A 26,131-nucleotide genomic window follows, 5' to 3' on the forward strand; every position below is an offset into this window, starting at 1 on the left:
GTCAGGAGTCACTGATTTTCCCAGATGGGTTTGTCTACCAGCCACCACAAAGGCAGCCTAGGATACTGTGCGCCCTTCAGCACAGCGGCCCCAATCAAAACTGTGTCCCAATCCGTACCCCTGAGGCTGCCAATACATCCTGCCTCCCGAGGTTGAGTGGAGCTGCAGTGACATAGGGCTGAACTGCAGCTTTCTGTCCCTCTGCATTTTTGACTAGCACAGACCATTGGCTTACAAATTGTTATATATATTTTATATAAAGTTGGCTTTTCGCAAGATGTGTGCTATATAGTAAATAATGTTGTGGTAAGGATATAGAATATATATATATATATATAGAATATAAATTTTTAATTCTGCTTTTAGAAAAGTAGGTATAGTGGTAATAACTGATGCAAAATGCTTAAACTGTCTGTTTGGTTGGGATAACATTCAGCAAACATGTAAAGAGGACCCTCCTATTGATACACTACCTATCAACATCTACCACCTGAAGAAAGCACGGACCAAGGCCCAAACTGGACGCGATAAAAAGGACACAGCCACGAAACACGCATGCTCTAAAAAGGCGGACCCAAGGAGGGGCCATGCAAAACAATTCCTGGAATATGGAAATTAGTTTATGGAATTTTATGAATATTCATATATCGATGTAATGAAAAAAGTATTTAATGAGCGTCTCTGAGAAAGCAAAATGTGGACTTGGCTAAATGCCAAGTCACCCGGCCGGCCGTAATTGGCTTTTTCTTATCTCCTAATTGTCTTAATTATTTTATTAAACATAGTTTTTTTAAATTTACCAAAAAGTGAACCTCGTTTTTCACAAAATGTTGGAGTCCAGGGCATCCCTCTGGGTGCCCTGGGAAGTCACAGACCTCGGTAGAGAGGCCTGGGACCCAAAAATGAGGGTCTGGGGTCTGTGCAGGGGGGTTTGCCTGGCACAGAGCCCAGGAAGACACAGTCTTTGATTTTGGTCCATGAGAAAAACATCTAACAGAGAGAAGAATTGCAAGTCACAAAGGTGTTACTGAGAGTAGTGTAGTTATCACTGTGCAGAAGATTTTGTAGTTTTGGATTTTTAGAATGTAGATGCAAAGGGACAAGATGGTGGTTTTAGGGCGGTGCCCTGGGTTCTTCTTCTCCTCCCTTGGCATCCATCTTCTGCAGTGACGTGGGTACAAAGTAGTTTCAGTGGATTGGATCAAAGTAGAAATGACCCTGTTAGTATAGGTGATAGACATTGGCATAGAATTGTAAACAATGGGTACGTAGTTATCTGTATAAGAGGTAGCGACCTCCCATCAAGGAGGGGAGTCACCTCGTGTCCAGGCTGCTGAGAACACCTTGGTCGGACACAGAGAATTGTAAGATAAGAACTAATAAACAACGCGAGAAACCAAGAAAACCAAGACCTTGAGACTCCTCTTCATTCTCACGCCAAACACCGAGCACCGAGCTCAGCACAGAACAGACACACAGAGTCAGACAGCAGACCCTAAATCCTTCAGAGGTCAAGAGGGAAAATCATTCCGTTCGTGCCCACACGAACCACCAGCCAGCTTTGGAATCTCGGGTGAGAAACAACCAGATTAAAACCCTGAGAATTGGCGTCCCTGGGTGGGCACGAACGGGCACAAATGGACACAGGCATGGGCAGAATCGGTGCTTTCCAATGGACACAGCAAGACCTCTGAAGGAAAGAAGACAAGCTGAGAAGACAGGGGAAGAAATCTCTAACCAGAGATGGCAGCTGATTTCAAATTCGCCTCGGATAGACGAGATCCAAGGGCCCAGGACTCGTCTCCTGAAATCTGCAGGTCGGTGATCAGGAAACCTCCGAACTGAATTTGAGAACACCTGCACTGCATTCTTCAATTTTGGTAAGACAGTTGAGTATAGAACACGGGAGGAGGGAACACTAAGGGAAAACCTTCTCCAGAGTAGCGGGGAGGGAGGAAGAAACACTTTACCAGCTGGCCTCCAGCCAGCACCGGGTTTGTCTGTTGCCAGCAGAGAGCAGCCGGTTCTTTTGCTGGCCGGCAGCCAAGCAGGTCCTGTCGTCTGTTATCAGCAGACGGGTCTCATACACCTCTTACAGGAGGTGGGGAAGGGGAGAGCCATCAGCCTCCTCTGGGTTTTAATAGGAAAGGAGAGATACCAGCACCCTCAGGATTACCGCAGGGAGGTAAAAAAACCCTCGAGACAGGCGAGTCAGCAGGTCTCCTTGAGTTTAGCACAGAAAAGTCACCAACTTTCCCTGGGTTTGCCACAATCCTCAGGAATTCAGTCCCAGAAATTCGTCTCGGGAAAGTCAAAACTTCTAATCCATCCCGAGATAAGGACATGCTTGTTTTCGAGGCATGTTCCGTGAGCACGGGACACTTGCCGCAGCAGTGGGGGAGGGAGAAGTGAGACAAAGTGCATCCAGGAGCCTTTTCACCCCCCCTCAGACACAGCGCGTTCAGACACAGCCTGAAAGTTTTCCACTGCCCTTTCCCCTTCAGCCCATGGACAGACAGAGAGAGGGGGGAAGGGGGAGTGGAGGAGACACCGGGAAAACAGGGAAAACAAGCCCAGATCGCGTCAGTGGTGAGAGATAACACTGCGGCGTGTGCGCGCGAAAGCGATCGCGACTGGGGGCAGCCGGGGAGTGCCCCGGGTCGGGACAGCGCGGGGGCGGCGCGGGCGGAGCAGGGCCTGTGTCGCGGAGCGCGAGTGAGGAGCCGGAACAGGCAGAGAAAGTACGAAGTTGGAAACTACAAGCCCCAGAAAGCTTTGCGGTTGGTGCATGCACAGGCACACAGCCAAGATGGACGGCACACACAGGGCCGGAAACTACAAATCCCAGAAAACTTTGCGGCAGGCAGGAAGCAAGTGGGATGCAGCTGGAGCACCACGATCGCTCCGGGCGGGAGAAACCCCAACAGAGAGCAAGACGGGGAGCCCCGGGGGGCGGGTTGAGAGAAGACACTCCTGCGGGCAGTGCCGAGGCAGGCGGTGCGAGCGCAGGCAGGACCGAGGCAGGCAAAGGCAGTGCAAGCAGAGGAGGCGTGGCCAGGGCGGAGAGTTTTCTCTGGGGTGCCACCCCCTCAGAGCGAGCGCTGCAGAGCCTGACCCCGCCCACAAGCGGCGCTTCGATATTGTCAGTCCAATTCCCTCAACTTTTCCTTTCAGCAAAAGGTAGCCAAGTTTCCCTTAAATCCACTGCACACATCCTTTCTTCATTTATCCTTCGGCTACATGCTGGGTTTACCCTTTTCTTAGAGTTTTAAGGTTCGCACTCCTCATCCTGGAGAGGGAAGGGTTTTTCTAAAGCAGTGCTGCACAGGGATCATGTGCAGCAACAAGAGTTTTAAGGTCTCCACTCCTCATCCAGGAGAGGGAGGGATGCCAGGGATGGCAGTAACCCTCGGGTTTAGGAGGGGCTGCATTCAGGCAAAATAATAATTCAATTAAAGTTACAGGTTTTGTGAATTCAGAAGCAGAGATATAGAAATCATTGGATGTTTGCAAAGCAGCTGCATGATCACAAGCAAAAGACCTATTGTCATGACATGGAAAAGGATTTTTGATTGTAGTATTGATGTATTTGGATCCAAGTTGATTTGTGTTTTAGTATTGTATTGACATTAGAAGTGATTTCTATGTGGTTTTAAGATTTGTTAAGTAAGTAGAGTTGAATTTAAGATAAGGATTGATAAAGTTTAAGTGATAGATTTATATTTTATAAATTTAAAGTTTTATTGTATGTAGGTTTTAAATGTATTTTATGTTAAGTTAAATAAGTTATTAAGTTTTAAGATAAGATAAATAAGTTAAGAGATAAGTTTTAAGATAATAAGTTTTAAGTTAAGTAGGTTAAAGTTAAGATAAATAAGTTAAAATAATAAGGTAATAAGTAAGATAAGTTGGTAAAATAAGTTTAAGATAATAAGTTTTAAGTAATAAGTACTGTGAATTGTCTCATGATACATTTCAAAATTCTTCTTTATGTTCTTTAGTTGTTTAAGCATTTCATAATTGTTGTTGTTAAGAGCTTTGTTCCAAAAATGTATTAAAGGATATTACTCTAGATAAGGCCAGGGTTTTGGCCACACCTTGACTTTAACTAGAGGAGAGATGTGTTCATCAACAAGCACAGATGTTGCATGTGAAACTTTTCCTGATGGATTTCAGGTTTTAACAAGAGTTGTGCATTTTCCATCAAAGTACAGTTTTCTACTAACCTATGGCAAAGAAGTAGCTTTTGTTTCTGCAGATACAGAACACAAGTGAATTTCTGCAAAGAGCGTGGAAATCATGTCAAGCGCAGAAGCTCTGACGGCTTCAAGAGTAGAGGAGAGAGCATGCAGATGTGAACCAGTGTCAAGACTGCAGACATCTTTCATTCTGCGTGCAAGGACTTATGGCTTGGGGTTTCTTTTCATTCTGTATTGCATGAATTTGTCAGATGGTTCAGAATCAATTCATGAGAGCACAGAGCGGTTGGAAAATGGAGTGAACAAACTCGGAGAAGAAACCGGATCACGGATGAATGGCATGTTTGATTTTTTCAACCTTTCACGGTTGTGGAAGAAAATTTTGAAAAACAATTGTATGTATTTTTTTGAGAGTTGTAATTCTTCTCATGATTTAGCCGTGTTTGCTTTAATGCATATAGCAAGCCATGGACAGAGCAGCCAAAGAGGTGTTTTTTGTGAAAACAAAGGGGGGAGATGTTGGAGTCCAGGGCATCCCTCTGGGCACTCTGGGAAGTCACAGACCTCGGTAGAGAGGCCTGGGACCCAAAAATGAGGGTCTGGGGTCTGTGCAGGGGGGTTTGCCTGGCACAGAGCCCAGGAAGACACAGTCTTTGATTTTGGTCCATGAGAAAAACATCTAACAGAGAAGAATTGCAAGTCACAAAGGTGTTACTGAGAGTAGTGTAGTTATCACTGTGCAGAAGATTTTGTAGTTTTGGATTTTTAGAATGTAGATGCCCACACGAACCACCAGCCAGCTTTGGAATCTCAGGTGAGGAAACAACCAGATTAAAACCCTGAGAACAAAGGTCTGTGTTGTTCCTCCCAACCCTGTGATGGCCAAACCTATAGGAGCCAAAGGCCATGTAAGAGGCCCTGCAGAGAAGGAGATGATTGTCAAGCTAGCACCTGTGTCAATCAAATCTTGAAGCTGGATCTGAGATGGGCTGGCATCCGGTAGAATCAGGGTACACGTCATCTGTGGTCGCTGATTGGAAATGCATGCAGTCCAGAGAACTTGTGACACTCCAGTAGATCTGAAGCCACCATCCCCACGACTCCGCTGGGCAGTCCTGGGGACGCACGACTGAAAAGGCACAAGTTGAGCAATGTGAGTCTTTTCAGGGATAATGATGGGGGAGTGGGTGTGGAAACCATGGCACAAATTTGGCCTGTAAAGTCAGCATCAATGACTCCTGGATGCACAAAGATCCCTCGTAAGGTTGCACTAGATCTTACCACAAGCAGTGCATTCAATCCTTGACCCAAAGGGCCAAATGCATCCAGGGGAACCTTATATACATGACAAGATTCTAAGATGACTGTTGCTGCGGTGTGTACATCCACCCCGGCTGCTCCTTGGGTACTCCCCCTAAGCTGGCTGAGTAAGCCTGTGTTGGTACCATGCCCTGGGGAATTACTTGTGTCGGAGCGCAGTTCCCCTTTGCGCTCTTCCTCCTGTTTCCTGAGCCTGCCAAAAGCTGACCATTGGCATGGTATTTAGACTTACATTGGTTTGCATAATGACCTGGCTTTGCACATTTAGCACACAAGAAAAGACCCTTATTTCCTTTTTTCTTCTGTTTTACCTGTTTTTGCTTGCACTTCACATGTCTCTGTTGCCCACACCCACAGCATTTCTGGGCTGGCTGTAAAACAGCAGCTAAAGCAGACATTTTGTAGTCTACAGAACCCACTTTAGAGCATGCTTGGACCATATCTGTTAATGTTGGGTCCCCTGGAAGAGACTCTATGATCTTTCTACAATTGTCATTGGCATTATCTTTTGCTAATTGTTTGCATAAAATCTGTCTCAAGGTATCATCCTCAACCTGCTTTTCTAAGGCTGCTGCAATTCTCTCAACAAATGGAAGAAATAATTCCTTCAGTCCTTGAGTTATTTTCATGTATCGTGGCTTGGGAGCAGGCATTTCTATGGTTTTTAACAATGCCCCAATGCCTATCTCTTGACCCTGCTCGAGAACCCGAGGGTCCCAGGCAGCCTGGGCATCAGGATTCAAAAAGATACTCTTCCCCATGAGAGCATCTACTTCAACTGCATATCTGGGATCATTCTGAGGCAACTGCATGTTATCTGCTGCAGCCTTTTCAGCTATTTGCCTCCAGTTGTCCTCAAAAACTCTAAATTACACAGGTTGGAACAACACTTGACCCAGATGTTTAATATCAAATGGAGCAAGCAGATCAGTGTTTAACACCCTGATAACTTGCATAACTTCTGAAGAACCAACCCATATTTTGCTACTTTATCTTGTAAATCCTGTATGACTTTCCATGCTATGACATCATGCCTGTCAACTTGTCCTATATTTGAAACAGGCTTAAACACAGGGAAGGCTTGGACACCTTGTGGGGCTACACTGACCTCCTGATCCACCTGCATACCTTCCTCAGATGCTGGAATAACCACTTGACTTTCCCCTGTTTCTCCCTCCCCTGCATCTATGGTCTTGATAATCCCGTTCTCGAGCATCCCCATACTCTCTAGTAAATCCCAATTTCCCATTTCCAGAGCTCACATTTTGACCAATTCCCAAAAGCATCCTGGGTGCTTTGGTTGCACGGTCGCCTGACACAGTGGAAGCATCCACAGGTGGCTCTGGGATGATCTCACAACGCGTTGGTGCCAGCGCTCAGCTTCCAGGCCACCCACCCCCTCCCCCCCCCCCCCCCGCTGCAGGGCAAGCCTGTCCCTTCAGTCTTCATCAGTATCACTGTCCATGTCCCAGGGCAAGGGCACGCGGGACAGCCTGAAGGAAGCAGAGCAGGGCGAGTGGGCTGGAAGCGCCGAGGCAAGGGGGACAGCAATGGTAGATGCCGTGGGTGGTTGCGCTAATATAGCAGGAGGCATGGTGCCAGGACCTCCACATGCGGCAGGGAGAGGAGGCAGTGCAGACACTCGCGCTGACCCTGCAGATGGAAGCGGAGGGGCTGAAGGAACAATGCCTTCAGCAGCGTCAGGTGTCTGCATTGGGGGCTGCTCCGCGGCCATTTGCAATGCAGAGAGAGGAGTGGCCGGTGGGGCGAAGGGAGGGGGATGCTGGGCAAGTTCTGGCTGCCGCTCGGTTAATGAAACCTTCGCAAGCTGTTTCACGGGTGCTGGGTACTTTGGCATTACAAAATAGCGGAGAGAGAGATACTTTGGAAGAACGTAATCTCGCGGCGAGGGATAGGGTTTAGAGCAGTTCCTGTATCCCTCAGAGGTCCGGGCGGAGCCAAAGGAACGCTGCCAGCATCCTCCTCAGCCGCTCTCCCTTTTCAGTAGATCAGTGTCCATAGAAAGATCATCCTCACCCGCCAAATCTGCTACATCCGTTTCGCCCTCCCCTGCTGTCTATTGTTGTAACACTTTAAAGAGAGTGTCCCATGTAACTGCCAGATTGAATGCGTCCCTATCCCCACCGGAGATTTCCTGCCACAACCAGTCTCCAAGCGACTGCCAAGTGTCTAGACTGAAGGCGGTCTCGGCGTCTACCGAAAATTCATGAGCCTTTGCCCAGTGGAGCAGAGTGCGCAGGGAGTGGTCTGATATAGTGACTCCCATGCGTGGTAATGCGTCCTTCCATACAGAAAGCACAATTTGTTCCTCTGTAGAGGATTAGTTCCCCATTTTGAAAAACCCCTTCGCAGCGGCCTGCCTAAGCAGAGGTCTGATCTGGAATACAGACTCTAGCTTCACCAGGGTGCCGCCTCAACCAGCTCTGTGGCTGGTTCACTACCCATTATCACAGGGATCAGTACCTCTCAATGGAGGACACAGGGATAATTCTGTTTCTCAAGAGCTGCGCAGAAGGTCGATTTCCATGGTTCTCAGTCTTGGCTGCAAAAAACGTTGGAGTCACCAGATGTCGCTGTTGTGTTAGAGGCGGTTTAATGAGTGACACACTCTAATCTTGTTAGAAGGCATCCCTCAGTTTATTAGAAAGCATATCTGTCTTGGTTTGAAAGACAGATATCTGCTAGGGAGGAGCAGAGTCTCCCTAGGAATGGAGAATTCAAATCCCCTCCCTCCAAATTATTATAATTTAGAAAATTAAAGGGGCTTTCAGGAAGAGGTATGGGGGTAGAAATAACAGTTCTTTACTGACGCTGTTGTACACCACAACGACACAAAGACTCGGACTTCAGAAGGCTGAAAATTACTCCTTTATTTTTGGGATCTGTCTCCCTTTTTATACTATTCTACACAGACCAATTCGATTGATGAAACAAAGACAAACCTCTTCAATCACATTGGTCAGACCAGAGGGACATCAAGAAGAAGTCCCTCCTAGGGAAAAAATGTAAACAAATTTGCCGTTACAAAAGCATGTCTCTTGTTTACAGAAAATTCCCTCGGAAAGGAATTTCAGAAAACCAAAGCATCTCAGGCACGAACCAGGGCTGCATCTCACCTTTTTCTGTTAAAAAAAAATAAAAAGAAAAGAAAAATGCAAAGCGTTCAGTGTCTGCTTGTGGAGGGACCATCCAAGCCATCACTTGCATCATCTGCATCTGAGTCATCACTCAAAGATTCCTCCGCTTGATGACTTTCATTTTGGTGACGGTTTTCAGGGTGCCTGTCTGCCCGATTCTGCCTTTGCGGTTGCAGGTCAAGATGAACACACTTCACAGGTACCCAGCGTACCCCAGTATCTGTGGATACACACGCATACCCATGACCCAAAGCGATAAGCTCAAATGGGCCTTCCCACTGCTTGGTGGTTAAATTCCGTACCCGAACCTTTGCTCGAGGCTGATGTGCCTCGTCCGAAGCCTGCAATGAAAGGTGATGGTTCAAAATAACAGGATTATTTGAATTCTGCGGCACCATAAGGTGACTGATCATGTACAAAGCTTTTTCCAACCAACTGTGCAGGGGTTTCACCCTGCATTCCCTGTTTTTGTTTATGAAGAACCCGCTTTAGTGTACCATGAGCGCCTTCAACAATAGCTTGACCAGTCGGGGAGTGTGGAATGCCAAACTTGTGTGACATGCCCCACAATTGCAGGAACTGCCGCACCTTCTGTGAGGTGTAAGCTGGACCATTGTCCGTCTTCACAGTAGAAGGTATGCCTAGAATGGCAAAAGCCTGCCTCCAGTGGGCAATGACATTGTGGGTGTTTTCTCCAGTGTGAGCAGAAGCCCACATAGCAGAAGAAAAGGTGTCGATAGACACATGCACATACTTGAGCCAGCCAAATTTGACAATTTGGGTGTCCTGGTTTAGGGCAAATTTGGGAGGAAACCTCCTAATGGGGTTCCTCTGGAGAGCAAACCCAAATGGCCCCTCCACCCCAGCTGGTCCGGGAAAAGAACTTCCTCAGAGAAAAATGGAAAAAACCTATTTATTTAACAAACAAACTGCCCACAAGCATAAGGAATGAATAATAAGAAACAATAAAACTTCTCGCTGGTCCGAAGAGAGATGGCAAAACTGAGAGAAGTTCTTGGCGTGAGTTAGCTCAGCTCTCTCAGTCTCTTCTCAGTCCCAGTCCCTTTGGCGCTGGAAAATGCCAAGGTCCAGGCCCCGGTGGGCCACAGGTGCAGCTCCTGGTGCTCCTCTGGGTTTTTCAGTCCAGAGCAGATTTAAACAGTCCCAAGAAAAAGGAAAAAAGCCAGTCCAGGAAGCTTCTTTGCCTCAGCTAGCTAGACTAACTAAAAGGAAAAAAAAAACTCTCTGGCCACCGTCCGTGCATCCACAGTCCCAAGGATGAAGAAAAAGATGCAGAGGAGTGAACAGTTTTCAAAACAAACTGTGCACTTCTTTCCCTGCTCAGTCTCAGAACCAGTCTTAAAGGTACAGAACACACAGCACACACAGAACAGACGATTGGGGATACAGGCATCATAGTCACCTAAGGGCATTGAGTGACATCTGTCTGATAAATCTGCAGGGCCTTGAGGCCTCTGGGGTTTACAGTCGTCACAAGAATTGACAATGTCACAAGCCTCAGTTGGTGTCAACTGAAACTGCTTCTGCAAAGTATGCACATTCTGATGAAAGAATTCATGTGATGCCTTGGCTTGCGCGAGTGTCAGGCTGAGGTGCTACCCACATGGGGTTAGCCAACTTGTCAGCCCTCGTGTTGCCTTCTGCTATGAAACCTGGCAGATTGGTATGGCTCCTAACGTGCAGAATGTAGTATGGATGAACCCAGGCCTGAATGGCACACCACAAGGTTTTCAGCAAATGAAACAAAGCAGCATTGCTGACTTTTTCCAAAACTGAATAACCCAATCGTTGAGCTATGTCTGCCACATAGGCAGAATCCGTGACCAAATTGAAAGGCACCTGGGAAAATCACTGAAATGCCATGACAGTGCCTCTCAATTCAACCAATTGGGCTGAGCCAGTCTCATGACCTTCCAGCTCCTGCCACTCAGATCCATCCCACCAAGTAATAATGGCTTTTCTTGTTCTTCCCGAACCGTCAGTAAAGACGGTGGGTCCTTGCACCGGCTCCTGACTATTTTTGGGCCGCAAAGAAAGTTCAGTTAACTTTGCCACATTCAGTAGATTGTGACTGGGCAGGTGATAAGTGATCTGCCCTGAAAAGTTTTCAAGAGCACTTTGCATAGAAACACTGCTTGCAAAACTCCAGTCAAAGTTTTCCCACTCTACCGGGACTATGATCTTTGCAGGAACTGCTCCCATCAATTGCAAATACCATTGCGGGCATTTGATTATCAGGCGAGCCATCAATTCAAATATTGTGGTTGCCATCTTTTGTGGCTGATGAGACAAAAAGACCCATTCTAAAATGTGCAAGGAATCAGGCCATTTGTCACTCCATTGGCTGATGATGCCTGTGGGATGTAAATCTGGAGTGGTAATGAAAACAGTGACATCAACGCAAGGGTCAATGTGATAGACTTGGCAAGCAGAAACAGCTTGCTGAACCTCCTCCAGTGCTCGTTGCGCTTCAGGGGTCAATGTGCGAGGTGATCTCAAATCAGTCTCCCCCTTTAACAGATCAAACAGTGGAGACAGTTGTGCCCTGGTCAGTCCCAAATATAGACGTAACCACATGATACCCACCAATTTCTGTGCATCATTTAGTGTCTTAACCGAATGCACAAATCGCACCTCTTGGTGTTGGATCGTTCGTTCCAAAATTTTGACCCCCAAATATTTCCAAGGAGGTTGCTGTTGAACCTTCTCTGGAGCCACCTGCAGCCCATGAGAATGCAAAGCATCGGGCAGCTGAGGCTGTATCCTCAGCAGCTCATCCTGAGTGGATGCTGCCACCAGGATATCATCCATGTAATGATAGAAATGGGCATCAGGAAACTGCCTACGAACTCCAGACAAGGCCAAGGCCACATACCGTTGGCAAATGGCCGAAGAATTTTGCATGCCTTGTGGCAAAACTGTCCATTGATATCTCTGTGCAGGCTCAGCATTGTTAATTGCTGGCACTATGAAGGCAAATTTCGGTTTATCATCCAGGTTTCAAAGGAATTGTAAAGAAACAATCCTGCAGATCAATGATGAGAACCAGCCAATCTGCGGGAAGCATGGTGGGTGATGGCATACCAGGTTGCAGCATCCCCATGCTTTCCATCACGGCATTAACTTTCCGGAGGTCTTGCAACAACCTCCATTTTCCAGATTTCTTTTTGATGCAAAAGACAGGAGTGTTCCAGGGACTGATAGAAAATTCAAGATGACCCTGGTCCAATTGCTCCTGGATTAAATATTGATGAGCAACCAATTATTTCTTTCGGGAGGGGCCACTGGTTCTCCCAGATGGGTTTGTCCACCAGCCACTGTAAAGGAGGCATAGGACAGGGTGTGCCCTTCGTCACAGTGGCCCCCATCAAAAATCCGTCCCGATGCGTACTCCCCAAGCCACCAGTACATCCCGCCTCCAGAGGTTAGTAACAACCGTGGTGACATAAGGTCGAACCATAGCCGACTGTCCCTCTGAGTTTGTGATCAGCACAGGCTGCTGGCTCACGAAGCATTGCGCCGTTCCACCCAATCCCGTGACAGGCAACTGCAGAGGATCCAGAGGCCACTGTGGAGACCAGGCAGAGAAGGAGAGGATAGTTATGTCCGTCCCTGTGTCTATCAGACTGCAAAGGTGGGTCTCTGATTAAGGTGGCGCCAGGGAGGCACAGCTTACACCACATCTCAAGACGTCGGTCAGTCAGGACTGCAGTCCAGTGAATTTGAGGCGGCCCGGTAGATCTGAAGCAGCTGTCCCCTCGCCACCGGCTCTCTGTCCTAGAAACAGAAGACTTAAAAAACACAAGTTGAGCAATTTGAGTTTTCTCAGGGATAGTGACTGGGGGGGGGGGGGGGGTGGGTGTGGAAACCATAGCATAAATCCGTCCCGTATAATCTGCATCAATGAGTCCCACATACACAAGGACACCCTGAAGGGTGGCACTCAACCTCCCTATGAGGAAGGCACTTTTGCCTTCACCCAGGGGTCCAAAGGCATCCAGGGGACTTTATGCACTTTGCAAGACTCTAAGACGACTGTTGCTGCTGTGCAGACATCAACAGTGGCTGAACCGCAGGTGCTGGATGCAAGCTGGCTGAGTAGACCTGCATTGGCATCGGGACTTGGGGAAATGCTTGTGTCTGCACGCATTTCCCCTTGGCGCTCCGCTTCCCGTTTCCTGAACTTGGCAAAGGCTGACCATTGCCAGCGACTTTTGCCATACGAACCTCTGCAGTATGGTTTGGCTTTCCACACCGAAAACAGAAAAACAGGGAAGCTTTCTGTTGGGGGTTAGGTTTGCTCCTTTTTTACTTTAAAGAATTTTTTCCCCATAAGTTACCAAGGAGACTAAGTGTTGGATACTTAAAGAGTACTTGACCGAAACAAAGAGATGGCCAATAATTTTTTTTTTCTTATCTGTTGTAACTCCAGAAGGGAGGGGGTAACTGCCTTCCCTGATAACAAGCCAGCTGTTAAAAACCGGGTGGGGTATTGTCTCTTATCTCTGCTCACTCTTCCACTATCCCCATGGGAATATCTTTTGTTAACCCACCATCAAAGCTCACCAATGGCATGACACATTTCATCATCCTATTGTGAGATGCTCTACTAGGAAGCAGAAGGGCAACCATTTCCATCTAGATAAAAAGGAACCACAAGTGTCATCAGGCACTCCGGTGTTCCCACGGGACTCCCAAAGGAAGACCGGACCCACTTCAGGACCCCTGGCTCCACAGGACCATCTCTGCTTCCAACAGGATCACATCTGCCACTCCAGGAGGGCTGACTTTGGACTGTTTCCAACGCCCTGACTAACAGGGTGTCAGGTTGTATTTTATGACTCTGTCAGGGTTTTTTTGGGATTCCTTGTTTATTTGTTTGCTTATTCTTTTGTACTATAGCATTTGTATTTTATTTTTTTAATATCCCCAGTAAAAAACTGCTATATCTATCCCCAAAATCTTTGCCTGACAGCCTTTTAATTGCAAATTTATAATAATTTGAAAAAGAGGAAGGGGGGCTTACATTCCAAGGGAGACTCCAATCTTCCTTGGTAGATACCTGTCTATTCAAACCAAGACACTTTTGCTTTCTGTTTTTGCTTTCCTTGCTTTTTATTGGCCTGTACTTTCCCGTTTCTGCTGTCCGCCTTTTTGCCCTTTCCAGGCTGACTGCAACGCAGTAGCAAAAGCAGCCATTTTATGATCTGTGGTGCCTACATTAGCACATGCTTTGACCATCTCTGTTAGAGAAGGATCTCCAGGGAGGGCCTCAATGAGCTTTCTGCAGTCTGCATTGGAATTAGTCCTTGCAAGCTGTTTGACCAAAAGTGTTCTCATGTCTACACCATCCACCTGCTTCTCCACAGCTGCAGAAAGCCTCTCAACAAATTCGAAAAACTATTCTTTTGACCACTGACCTATGATCACAAATTTCTGTTTTGGAGCAGCCAATTCAATGGTCTTCACCAGTGCTGAAATTCCTGTTTTCTGTCACTGTTCCAGCACAAGTTGGTGATGGCCAGCCTGAACATCAGGGTCAGTATATTTGCCGACACCTGTGAACACATCAACTCCAGCCACACACCTGGGGTCCTGCAGGATCAATTGACTATTTTGTGCTATCACTTTGATAGCAAATTGATTCCATATAGATTCAAACACCTCAAGCTGGACAGGTTGAAACAACACCTGAGCCAGATGCCTGATATCGTATGGTGCCAATATGTCTGTATTCATTACTCGAATCATCTGCATTACTTCAGAAGAACCCAGACCATACTTGGCCACCTTATTCCATAGGTCTATCATAGCTTTCCATGACAAAACAAAGTGGGTGTTAGGCTGTCCTGCACTAGGATTACCCCTAAGCACAGGAAAAGCCTGAACACCTCCTTGCAAGGTGACAGTATCTGTTTGGGTCTGCTCCATGGATGTCACAGGAACAGGAGCAGATACCTGTCATGGGTTCACAGCACCCAATACCACATTCCTTTTGATGCTTGCAGAGCCAGAAAGACCCTCTCCAGGCCCCATGAGACAATCTACCATGTCCCAATCCCCCATTTCCAAAACTTTGGATTTCCCTTCATCCCAGAAACGCTTGATGTCCCTGGGATGGACCGTGACCTGGCATGGGGGAAGGGTCCAGTGGTTGACTGAAGACAGAGCATCACTTCCGGGCCCCCTACTTCAAGCAATCAAATGCGACGTGATGGCTGTGTTGCCCCCTGACTCAAGGGTGAATACCGGGGGGCCATCAACACGGCATTCCCGGACTCACTAGAGGGTGGTAGTTGGGAGGCAGCCACTGGAGCCACACCAGCCACTGTGGGGTTTGCAGGCGTCTGTGGCACAGAAACAGAAGATGCATCCAAAGCCGGCGCAAGGGCAAGGGGCACAAAAAGAGATTTGGTGCCACCCATGCCCTGCACTGGGAGGGGAGCTGGCGTGAGGAGGGGCACTGGGACCAGCAACGATCCAGCACCGGCTCCACCCGGCACCAGGAGAGCCGATGCAAGGGGAGGCGGGGCCAACCTTTATACTATACTTTACTAGTATGTATAACAAGGCAAGCAAACAACAACAACTACAGCATTAATGTTATAAATGCATATTATAAAGTTGGCTTCTTGCAAATATTAAAATGAATACTATATGTATAATTGTACTGTATTATGTTTTATTAATAGAGTTTAGAAAGGTGATGAATGTATTTTCTAATTGTAACATAGTGTTAATAGTAAAAAGACAGAAATAGTAAGAAGACAGAAAGTGAAAACCCTTCTACATTCCTGAAATTGATAAGATCAAGACAGCGGTAAAACAAAAGCTACAAGAAAGAATTCATTGATCTTCTGGTATCAGAAAGACTACCAGGCGCCAACAAAAACTTTATCTAATAAAATGCTTATTTGGTACAATAGGTCAAGTTTCGAAGGAAGGGAAGCCAAAAACTGAGAAGAACATCTGGACTCAAAGGAATGTTTGAAAAGATGCATATGCAAAAGGTTAATCCTTAAAAACAAGGATTTTGAAGGAGTGAGTGTACTTTTCTGGTGAGGCACCCTCGGCCAAGATACTGATAGTATAGGGTTAAAATGATTTCTGAGGTAGCAGGGCCCAAGAATGGGACATTGGCTTCACTGCAACCAGGATGTTATTCCATGCTATCGTTTCAACCAAATAAAGTATAACTTTGCTTAGGTAATGGGGCAGAAGGGGGGATGATTGTGATTCTTAATAAAGTACATAGGTCTTGAGAATAAAGTTAGATCAGGAGGATCTGTACCTGTATGATCATCAATACGATAAATGATATTATTGTTAATTGTAACATTAGTTTGATAACTAAATATGATTGTTCTCTTAAACCAGAATCTTAAGCCCAATATTGAAAACCATTGTTACAGGTTTAGGCTTGGGTAGAATCAATGAAACAATGGGGTTTAATGATTAACATGTATCCTCAAGTAACAAGAAAAGTATAAAAACTGTGTTATTTTTCGATTTCGGCAGAGTCAGATGTGGGTACATCCCCCGATTCCCAGAGCTCTCAATAAAGCACTGCATGCAATCATTCTGCGATTGTGTGTTCTTTCCTATGCTAACAATACCTATGCTTTCCTGTCTCCTAAATTGTCTTTTTTAATTTTTTTATTAAACTTATAAATTTTTCTAAGAGAGTGAAACTAATTTTTCACAATTAATAATAAACAGAACCAGGAACCTCGAAGGGCTTTGTTTCACAAAGCGCAGGGCAGTCTGATCTCAGAGTCCCTCTGAGAACACTAAGCTGGAACGGTGGAAAATCTCGGACTGGTGGATGAGATCTATCAGAAGCTCCGCCGGTGGTAGCTGGAACAGTGGGGATGTCCCAGCAGGGCAGGACAGTGTGGGGCCACAGAGTAGCAAAAAGCCTCAAAGCAGTGCTGAAGAAATGGCAGTGGCAGGACAGGGCCGGTCCAGCAGGGCAGGAGGAGGCAAGCTCAGAGTTCCGGCACACACGAGCAGATGATGGTAGATTTCTCAGGACCAGACCTGGTGGTGACGGTGAATTCCTCCTACAGCAAGAAGCAGCCTGGCCGTCCTCTCTCCAATGCCGAGAGCAAGAGACACAAGCTGCTCCCAGCCCTGTCCTTTACCTGCCCCCAAAACTCACATTATCTCCCCTCTCCGAGAGAAACTCCAAGAGACCCAAAGAAGTGTAGCCAGATGCTACAACTCCTCTCCTTTGGCCCCTTTGTTCTGCTTAAGTCCCTATAAGTACCCAGTAGTTAGTTTCCTAGCAACTTATGGGAAAAATTCTGTAAGTAAAAAAGAAACAAATCTAACCCCCAACAACACCTTTTTATAGACTGTTTTGATAAAGTTGGACATGATTGGTCCTTTTAATTAACACCCCTCACCATCACTGGCTAATTAGAAATGATATTCCTTTGTAAACATCTTGCAAATCAACAAGTGCAAACACCAGGTGCTGTAGAAGCATCCGTGACTTACAGGGACAAGGTACTCTGCAAACCTGAGATATTCTAGAATATGTGGTTTTATTGCAAGGGTCGTGGGTAGAAAGGGCCTTCCCTTCAGCCACCAGCCTCGGCTGAAGGGAAGCCCCAAAGAGAGAGGGAGAGAGAGCAAGAGGGTATGGGCTAAGAAGAGGAGAGGAGAGCAAGCGAGCAAGCTGGCAGGGGTCAGAGTGCAGGGGGAAGAGAGCAGAGACAAGAGAGCAGGGACCAAAGAGAGTGAGGTCCAGAGAGAGAGCCGAGGTCCTGGTTACAATACATTGTATCTCCTTTTGTGATGAATATTCTAATTTACAGTGACCAACCAATACAAGACACAAAATCCTATAGAATCTACATACAGCCTATAAGAACTACTACATTACCATACTGTGTTATATCTTAAACTCTAAAAACTACTCTTTAGACTTTTCTATTTTGCTACATTGACCTTTGGATCCCTTAGCCAGCAGAAAGGTATTGTTCAATCAAAAGGGATTCTCCTTCAGCTGGCTAGGCTATTGTCTTTAGGTTATATAGTAACTAAGACTCGGTATCCTACAACTCAAAATAAGCTTCCATTTCTATTTCAATTCTAGGTTTCATATTTTCAGAATCTTTTGCTAAGCAATCATATTTATAAGGTTTCCCTGATTCATCTTTCCCAACAAGGTGCAAGGATTGTTTTGAATTCTTTCACTGAGCTTTCTCACAGCTCCCTTGACCAGTGCCTGGGAAAGTTTATTTGGCTTTCTCTCTCACAGGCCTTGCTGCTGTCTGATGCATGAAAATTTCTCTCTGACCAGGCTGTCGGCATCCACAGTACGGAGCAGATCTGAGTTAGTGATGGGCCAGTCATCTGCTACCAAGGGAATCCCTACCAGACACATGGAGAGTGGGTTGTCTAATCTGCCCATGGACAGGCACAAGTTATCTTGATTTAATGTTTTTGCTAAAGTCACCAAAACATTATGGCTAGGCTGTGGGACAACCCAGATGAAGGCATGCAGCAAGGAGCATCCAAGCAGCAATTTGGACAGCACCAACATAGATGGATTTCATCTTTGGATAGGGATGGGGCTTCTGATAGGGAATATAAGCAAAATTTGTTAGGTTTATTGTGAGAGGGGAGGGTATAAGGTTTAGGGTGGTTCTGGCAAGATTGAGAGAATGGAACATTAAAGATTTTTAGGGTAAGAGGGGTGACGACATGTAAACCAGGGAGCAATTTGTGGCCAGACTGTGTCAGGCCTCTGGCTTGACTTATGCTGCAGTATCTTGTTCAGTTTTCTGTTTTGTCTGCTGTTGGGTGATGGGACAGTCTTTTCTCTGGTATGTGGTTATTCAGCGATACCTCCGTCCCCATGCAGAACTTGTCTGGTTTTGAGGAGGTCCTGTATTCGACTCAGGAGAATTCTTGTTAGTGTTTGTGGGAGCAGTGTTTGCGGGGCCTAGGTATGGTTTTATGTTTTTTCCTGGAAACCATTTTGGGCCAGATGGTAGAAGAACACAGGCATAGCCCCTCCCCCTGACAATTAACTGGAAAGGCCCCAAAATCTGATGTGTTTCTGGGTCCTTTACTAGCACTGGTGGTTTATCAATGAGCTTAGCTTGGGTCAAATTTTAGAAGTGGCGGAGTATTGGGGGGTCAGGCTCTGATGATGTACAGTTTAAGAAGTTAATTACATAGAGGGCCTTACAGAGTCTTTCAATGGGAGACATAATTTCTGTTTCCCTCCTCTGCTGATTGAAGACTCTTTTGATGGTTTGATGGGTCCTTTCTATGATAGATTGCCCTGTGGGATTAGCAGGTATGCCCTTTGTGTGTTTTACCCCTCATTGGTTGAAGAAATCTTTCAACCTACAGGAGGCATAGGCAGGCCCATTATCTGTTTTGATTTGTTCAGGGACTCCCAGGGTGGCAAATGCAAGGAGAAAATGCTTGATGGTGTGAGTGGTATCCTCTCCTGCATGAGCTGATGCAAATACTGCCCCAGAAAGCGTGTCGACCAACACGTACACATATTTAGACCTTCCAAAGGATGGGAAATGGGTTATGTCAGTCTGCCACAATTGGCAGCTGTTCAGGCCCCGGGGGTTAACCCCTGTACCCATGGATAGTATCTGGTAATTTTGGCAGTTCGGACACGTTGTGACAATAGCTTTTGCTTGATCTTTCAAGAGCCTGAATATTTTCATGAAGGCAGGTACATTTTGATGATAAAATGCATGCGAAGATGTCAGGGATGTTAGCAATCTCTACCGATGTGGCCAGTGCATCCACCCTCCTGTTCCCTTCTGCAATGGCACCTGGGAGGTCGGCGTGTGACCTCACATGCATAATGTGGTAAGGCTGCTTTCTGTGGGAGATTAAATGAATTCATGTAGAGATCAATTGGTGTAAGTCTGGATTGGAGACCTCCTTGAGAAGAGCATGTTCAGCCCTCATAGCTATACCTGCAACGTAAGCTGAATCTGTGACCAGATATATATTGAGGGCCTTATCACAAGCATCTGCTGTCATCTCTAGATTCTCAAACATTCACACTTCTCAGCACAATACCGATATCATTTGCTCTTTTACCGGTGGGCTGGGCCCCATCTCAGAGTGACATCTCAGAAACATTGAGTCAGATGTCTTTTGAGGCCTCGTTTCTGGTTCTATTGCCATCAGTCCTTTACAGCTGTGAGTTGTAATGTCCTGGGGCTTGTAAGATTTTAGGGGTATGGGGAGCAGTCTGAACCTGGCACTCTTACAGCCATCTTGATCAGAGTGACCAACAGTTCTTTTAACAGGTCACTGTTAGTCTTGTCTTCTGCTCCTTAGAGCCTCCTTCGTCCACAGTCGCCATACCATTGGCCATCTCTTTTGGCATTGTCTCAGTCCTTGAAGGGAACTTTTCTTATCATCCTGTGTCATGCTGTTTGTAGCATAATGTGTTGTTTGTGTTTAGCCTGGAACTGCTCTGCCCTGTGAAATAGATTAGGGGGTAGGTTGCAGTGGTTCGGCTTTTCCAATGGGTGCAGCTCTGGCCAGCCCTGCCGCCACTACAACCAGGGGGCCACTTTGCCAGAGGCATGGGCAAACCCGACCACGGTGCGGATAGTGCGCAGAATAGAAAGGCGGGACTCTCAGGATGTGCAACCAAGGGGTGCGTGTTCCCCAAGGCAGTGCTCCGAGAGAGACGCTGACCTCGGGATGCCACGGCTCTTTATTGAGTGGGTTACAGGGGTGGGATTGCGTGGGACCAATCACAACCTTTTGCCAACGTATAATGAGGGAATGCACAACTTTTGAACCAATAATAAGTAACTTGGGGAGGAGGAATACATGATGAGGGGGTGGGGAAGTTATATAACTTAAAGATTGACACTTAACAGAAAACTGGTAAACAACTATTATGGGATAGGGTTACCAGGACAACCAAGGTTTTGGCGGGAAAGTCTGAGGGAAGGAGAGAAGGAGAGGGAAGGAGAGGCCATCTTAAACAATAGTAATAATTACAAAATTATAAAACACAACTTATAAAACCAAACTGGAGCAGTGAAAACCCAACTGGAATTGAATTTAAGCACCACCACATCTCCCCCTTTTTTATTTTTTTGTGATGGATTTTAGTAGTATCTGTTCGGGGGATAGATTTCCTGAAACTGTTCTTGTTCCGTGAGCCACCTCTCGTCATCAGTCTCCGGTGTAAAAGTCTTCTGGGTCAGGGTATTCCTCGTCTTCCCATGGCGGGAGTTGCTGCATCTCAATCTCTTCGACGGGAGGAACACTGGCCCAGACGTTGTTCACGCTGAGTGAAGAGGTGGCTGCAGTGATGGTCTTTTGAGTGGATCGTCGGATGATGCCAAACGCAATTCCAATGATGAGTAACAAAAACAAAATTAGGAGTCCCGTTTTTACTGCAGAATTGACCCAGCCTGAGAGTCCCCAGTTTCCAAACAGTTGGTCAAACCAGTCCTTAGTCTCTTGTTTAATTTCATGGACCATGTCCTGGATCCTTTTGATGGAGGATCTTACGTTTTCCGCCCTGGAGGACAAATTAAAACAGCATAGACCCGCAAACTCCTCACACGTGTGGTGGTTGAGGAGTAAGAGGTAGTCCATAGCTGCCCTATTTTTCAGCGTGGCCTGCCTAGTTATTTCCTCGTCTTTGAGGAGGTCTGACAGGGCAGCTGAAGTCAGGTTGGCCTGCTTAGACACCCAACATTCCAATTGGCCTAATTCACCCAAAGCTTTTGCCACTGAAACCCAAGGGAGAAAAACCGTTATGGCCTTTGCCTTGGACCAGTGGATAACGTCCGATTTGCAGTCAGGGTCGAGATTTGCCAGATCTCGCCTTTTGACTGGTGCGTGCCGTGTGGAATTTTTCAGTATCCAATTCATGATTGTGGTTTTGTTTGGTGCCAGCAGACTGAGCTTGCCCAGGGTGCATGGGCCTCCTAAAAGCCGAGAGGGGATGCCTGTGAACGCTCGGTCACCGCAAATTAAAAAGACACTTTTGGGGAGGGAAAGAGGGACCACACCAAAGGTAGAAGCCATTTTTACATGGGCGACCCGCCTACACCACGGGGTGGCGTAGTAGGCCTTTTTGACTTGCAGCAGATTGGTGTATCGTTTGGCTTCCCATTGGGGGGGAGTAAACACAAACTGAATGCAATTTGGGGCAGGGGACGAACCCAGGAGTTCCAGCTCTTGAGGTTCGCTTTGGGCTCGGAGGAGGTAGGCTGAGACCCATTCTCGCCATAAAATCAAAGGGTTGATGATGGGGTAGGGAAAGATTCTCTGGGGGGCACGGTGCCGGCGACTAGATCTTGGGGGTGGAGGCGGACGGCTGTTAAACTCCGCCTTTAATTTCAGGAGATCGGGGGGGAGCTCCGATCCCTGCAAAGGGATCCCCACTAGGCAGGACGCTATAGGGTCCTGCGCCGAGCGCTGGGACAGGCAAATGTGGTCCTGCCCCATGGCTTTGGCGAGGGTCCTCCAGATGTTAGCCTTAGGCTGCGGAACCTCCCAGGACATGGCTTGACTAAGGACGGTCAGGACGATCGCGAGATGGAAGATGCGCCGTCCTCCTGGGGCTCTCAGTCGGCATCCGACTGGGCTGTTCTGTAACTTGAAATATAACAAAATAAATTAATTAACAAAAAGCCAGTGAGGAATGGGGAAGGAAGGAGCGGACCTCTCTTCCTCCGGACCAACGGGCTTCCTTTTCCTTCGCCAAGCGACATTTTTCACTTGATGGTCTGACCCTTTGGAGGCCCTGGGAACATAAGGTCTCACCCACTTGGCCGGCACCCATTTAAGTTCGGTGGGTGTCGATACGCAGGCGTACCCGCATCCCCAAGTGATTAAATCGTGTGGACCTTCCATTCTCATGGTCTCCGGGTCCTTGACGAGAACTGGCGGTTTGGACTCTAATTTTAAATTTGGGTTCCCTCCAAAGTGTCTAATTATTGGGGGATTCATAAATTCGAATGAACAATTTAGGAAATTAATTGTGTGCAAGGCCCTGGCTAATCGAATTTGGGGTGACTCCAATTTTAGAATTTGTCCCTGTTGATTGAGGACTCTTTTGATGTTTTGGTGTGTCCTCTCCACAATTGCTTGGCCTGTCGGGGAGTAGGGGATGCCGGTCTTGTGTTCTACTCCCCATTGCTGGAGGAAGTTGCGGAACTCCTTGGAAACATAGCTTGGCCCGTTATCCGATTTGATGACCTTAGGGATGCCTAGGAAAGAGAAGGCTTGGAGAAGGTGTTTAATGACATCCCCTGCTTTCTCCCCTGTGTGGGCGGAGGCATAGACTGCTCCAGAAAAGGTGTCCACAGACACATGGACGTACTTCAGCCTCCCAAACTGGGAGACATGAGTAACGTCCATCTGCCAAACCTCGTTGCTGCTCAGCCCTCGGGGGTTCACCCCGGCATGCAGGGTTGGGACTGCATGTCGCTGGCAGCTGGGACAGGTCGCCACAATGGCCTTGGCCTGATCTCGGGTCAGTTTGAATCCTCGGACCAGACCTGGCACATTCTGATGGAAGAGTTGGTGGCTGAGCTTCGCCTGCTGGAAAACGTCGGGCAGCGGGGCCTTCTCGACAGGGGCAGCAAGAGCATCAGCCCTCCTGTTTCCCTCCGCTATGAACCCCGGCAAATCCGTGTGCGACCTGGTGTGCATCACGTAAAACGGTTGCTCTCGGTGGGAGATTAGCCTTATCAGCTTCGAGAGCAACTTAAACAGAGCAATGTTAGTCACTTCTTGGAGAACTGAGTTCTCCGCTCTGGACACCACACCCGCAACATAGCTCGAATCGGTTACCAAATTAAATGGTTCAGAGAACCTTTCGAAGGCCCTGACGACTGCGGCCAACTCAGCAATCTGAGGGGATCCTTCCACCTCAGCAACGTCAGACTCCCACTGCTGAGTCTGAGGATCTTTCCAAGTCACCACTGACTTGTGGGACCCTCCGGACGCGTCTGTGAAAACTGTCAAGGCTTCGAGCGGTCTTTTGCTCTGAACACTCCTTAAATTTAATTTAAATTGAGCATCCGAATTAAAAATTTTGTGGGCAGGCCAATGGATTGAAATTTGACCAGTGTAACTGTCCAGGGCAAACTGAAGTGCTTCGTTCTCTTGAAGCAAGTGCTCTAACATTGCCTTTGAACTTTGGCCCGAATTCAACCGAATTGGTACGTGGATCACCTCAAAGTCGCAACCGGCCAGTTCTCTAATGCGGACTCTGGCCTTCCGGATTAGTTCAGCCATCAACTCCTGTGGGCGTGTCATCCTCTTGGACCTGTGGTGGCTGAGAAAGACCCATTCTATAATAAGAAGAGGATCTCTCCCGCCTCGGTCCTTCCGGGGTATGCTGGTCACCCCGTTGTCCCATTGGAATATCATTCCGTGGAGGTGCGGCAGATTCCCTAGAATGACAAAGCGGAAAGGCAAATCAGCATGGCATCGATTTGCCTGTCTGGTGGACATCAACTCTTGAACCCTTTTCAGTGCTTTCTGTGCCTCCGGGGTGAGTGACCTAGGGGAACTCAGCCCCTCTCCCCCTTTCAATAAATTGAAAAGAGGTGCTAGGTCCTCGGTGGTAAGACCCAGCCAAGGCCTCACCCAGTTCAAAGCCCCACACAGCTGGTGCACATCCGCTAAGGTCTCAATTTTGGTTTGGATGGCCAATTTTTGCGGAACAATGGTCCGCTTATTAATTTCGAGGCCAAAATATTTCCATGGTGGCATCTTTTGAATTTTTGCTTCCTGCAACTCGAACCCTGCAGCAACCAGTGCAGACACTGTCAGGTCAAGCGCATGCGTCAACAGGTCGTCGCTGGGGGCGCACACGAGCACATCATCCATATAATGAAAGATGATGGCCTGGTGTGCAGCTGCAGGCACGGGGGTCAGCAAGGAAGACACGTACCACTGGCAGATGGCGGGACTGTTCTTCATCCCTTGGGGAAGAACCCGCCAGTGATACCTCTTCCTCGGGGCCTCTCGGTTGATGTTAGGAACCGAGAACGCAAACCGCGGAGCATCGTCGGGGTGAAGAGGAATTTGAAAAAAGCAGTCTTTGATGTCAATTACTGCCAGATTATAATTTTGGGGCAACATGGCTGGGGAAGGCATCCCTGGTTGGAGAGAGCCCATGTCCTCGATGACTTCATTAATTTGTCTGAGGTCCTGGAGAAGCCTCCATCGGGTCTTGTCGGATTTCTGTATCACGAACACCGGGGTGTTCCAAGGAGAGGTGGTCTCCTCTATGTGACCCTTTCGGAGTTGCTCTTCCACGAGCTCATTCAGCGCCTTTAATTTTTCTTTAGAAAGCGGCCACTGCTCCACCCAAACTGGAGAATCTGTTTTCCAATTCAGTTTTTGGGTGGGGCGCTGTTCAGTGACCGCAGCCCAAAAATTTTGTGGAGGGTCAGGGAATTCAATTGTTGCCCCCCACTGGGCCAGGACATCTCTCCCCCACAGGGGTGCTTTGTAGTTTAAAACAAAGGGCTAGATGTTGGCCAATTGCCCATTGGACCCCTTAATTTGTACCATGTTTTTAGATTTTTTGGCCAATTGAAGGCCTCCAACACCCTCAACTTGCTCAACCACTGTTTGCAGTGGCCAACGTGACGGCCATAGGTGTTCTGGGATCACCGTTACGTCCGGCCCCGAGTCAAGGAGACCCTTGATGATGGTGGTCTCCTCGCCCACCCTTAATTTGCACACCTCCTCAGGTCTGTCATGTGTAATGTTTATGACTGTGCTTATCTGGGGGTGGCAGGTCTTGCAGTCGCCCTCGGGACACACCCTTTCAGGGAGTGATGGTATTGCCTGGGCGACTATCTGTCCCTTTGACAGATAAATGGGTGGACTTGTGCAGCGAAGCCAGAGTTCAAACCACTCGGGATCCGCAGGAGTGGTTTGGGGAACAATCTCGATCTCCGGCGGGGTATGTTTACAATCCCCCACGACTACATATGTTGTGCCAATTTTGTGCCAGGTACCTCGATTTTTAGATACCGCCACGCGGTGCCACTCATCATCACGGATCCACAGGGCATCAGATAATTCAAGATGAAAGGGCACTCCTTCACTTGTTGTCGTCAAGGACTTTTCTGCGAAAGGAACAGGCACATTCGGGTCAGGATCATCAGGTGAAAGACTCCTCAAAGGGGAGTCCGTTGTCTCGTCCGGTGAATTTCCCCCTGGACCTTGCAGAGAATTCCTCCGCTGTCCCTGGGAAGAAAAAGTCAAGTCCGTTAAAATACAATGTCCGGTGCAACTCAAATCAACATTCCCCATTCCCCCTCCCCCGGCTTGGGCCGCCCGATTGGGGTCATCGCACTGGGCGGCTCCGCACTCCCTTATTCGTTTTTTTGTTGGGAGCTTCCTCCCCTTCCACCTCCTCCTCCCCCCTCTTTTTGTTGT

Source organism: Zosterops lateralis, assembly GCF_965231275.1.
Source record: "Zosterops lateralis genome assembly, chromosome: W".
NCBI classification, from domain to species: Eukaryota; Metazoa; Chordata; class Aves; order Passeriformes; family Zosteropidae; genus Zosterops; species Zosterops lateralis.